This window comes from Penaeus monodon, chromosome 29 (assembly GCF_015228065.2).
Source record: "Penaeus monodon isolate SGIC_2016 chromosome 29, NSTDA_Pmon_1, whole genome shotgun sequence".
NCBI lineage: Eukaryota > Metazoa > Arthropoda > Malacostraca > Decapoda > Penaeidae > Penaeus > Penaeus monodon.
Genome location: NC_051414.1, coordinates 11,120,959 through 11,123,020, shown reverse-complemented (window position 1 = coordinate 11,123,020; position 2,062 = coordinate 11,120,959). Strand labels below are relative to the sequence as shown.

Genomic DNA, 2,062 nt, shown 5'->3' with positions numbered 1-2,062 from the left:
ATGTTGCGTTATACTTGGATTTATGTCGCATACTTCCAATTAGTGTTTTTTGTCTTTTATGCAGAGTTTACTTCTTTCTTTGTCTTTATTTGTATCTCCCTTGGTGAGGTGTGTTGGAAATGATATACGTATATACACCTTGAGTGAGAATGGGCTCATAACAATTTGAAATACCGGCAAATGATAAAGATAAAAGTCCCACTTGACCACAGACAAAATATCCACATGAAGTCTCTGGAAAAACTGAGCTACGTAAATTGAACTGCTCTCATGGCAGTGCTATAATATGTAGAAGGTAGACAGAAGATGAATTACTAAGAATATTTTCCACAAAAAGAATTCTAGATCATGTGATAGGGTTATACACAAGGAAACAAAACGTGTGGGATTACATGTGTGTTCAAATTGTCACTATATACAAAGAGAACACATTTATGTATTTATGTTGAAAACTGAAACAGCATTGCCTTTGCAAATTCTTCTAAGGGATTGAGTAAACATTTTTTGATTGAGGAAAAGGAAAATGCAGCCAAGAAATCTTCCACGTAAATGAATGATTAAACAATATCCAGCTTATATTTTACTCAGTTTTGTTCAGTATTAAAAACACTTCATTTGTTCACTTGTGTAGATCATTAAGCTGGATTTTTTCGCTGTCAGTCGGCAAAGTCCATCAACTCTACACACGTTCAAGAATTCTTTCTTCTAAACATATCTCAAATAAACTACCTGTAGGGTTATTATGTATCTTCTAATATGTTATGCATGCACTAACTGAATGATTCAAGTTCAAAAAGTTTCAAGAACAAGAAATTAATATGCATTGAATATTTTGCTACTTATGTCTCAACCTCCCTAAAGTCTCAGTTTTAGTGCCATGAATGATAGTACTTGTGTCATACTGCGTTGTACTGAAGGAAAGAGTTAGCTGGGGTGTGGGTCTGTGTGTCCATCTAACAAATTTAGTATGTGGTTTGTAATTTTGTATCCTGCAGTATTTTTTTCTTTCTTTTTTTGTATAATAACTTTTTTTTAAGTTGCATTAAAATGTTGTTGTTTTTTCTCTCTCGCTTTGTCTTCTTATTAAGTAAAATCATTTGTATATACTATAGCCTTCTTTCCCATAATGCAATAAAATGACACAATTCAAATAAAAGACTTGCATTTTTATACAATCTTAGAGAATGGACATCCAAACCCATCCACAGCCCCTAGAGATGTCAGTATGTCGTTGACAGAACATCAATATGTATAGTTTTTCCTTTAAAGACCAAAATTTTGACCAAAATCACACTGAAACAAGAACTCATACCATTGCACAAAGAAGCAGCTAAGCCAGCACACTGAAGGTCAAACAGGGTTCCGTTACATTACAATTCTAGATTACTCTTTTTTATAAACCCTGTCCTTGTTCATTGTAATCCTAAAGTGTTTCAGAAAAAGGTTTTCAGAAAGCAAACCATTCCCTTTTTTATATCTTTTACGATGTTGCTATCGGAGAGAAAAGATTGGATCTATGAGTTTGGGGAGGACGATGTTGCTTCCTTTAGACTGTATTTTTGGTTGTCTTTGTCATTTTTAGCTGAGATGGGGGGGGAGGCTTTTTTTAAGATGAATCCAAGGAGAATTATTTGGAAGAGCCTATGGAGCTAAGACCTACGGAAATTCTAACACAACAGTTACGCGGCAATAGAGAATAACCGTGACCAGCCATATGGTGTGAGGTGTTCGTTCATCTTTTCGACAAATGGGTATATATATATATTTTTTTATTACACTGAATACCCTCACCCAAAGGTGGTTAAGTATTGCAAAAAGGTGACTTGTATCTGAATGGCAAAAAATTTGGATTAATTTGTTTGATTTTATCCTACATATATTTATATAAACTTTTTCACAACTATACTTGTTAACTTTACTTTCTCTGAATGCCTTTTTTCACATAAATTTTTTTATCCCCGATGTCTTTGGGGTAAGTCTAATGATAATAATTGTATAATGAACGAAACTGATTGAAAAAAAATATATATGCTCATAGAAGACATTGGTAGGGAGTTAAGTA

At 33.5% G+C, this 2,062-nt stretch overlaps 1 protein-coding gene across 1 annotated transcript in view; it reads right to left on the bottom strand.

Moving 5' to 3' along the window:
* LOC119591955 (ficolin-2-like) overlaps positions 1 to 2,062 on the bottom strand; it is a gene marked incomplete at its 5' end in the record, with an annotated part of 4,798 nt that continues 2,736 nt past the window's right edge. Inside the window, 1 exon segment of the mRNA XM_037940708.1 lies at positions 1 to 2,062.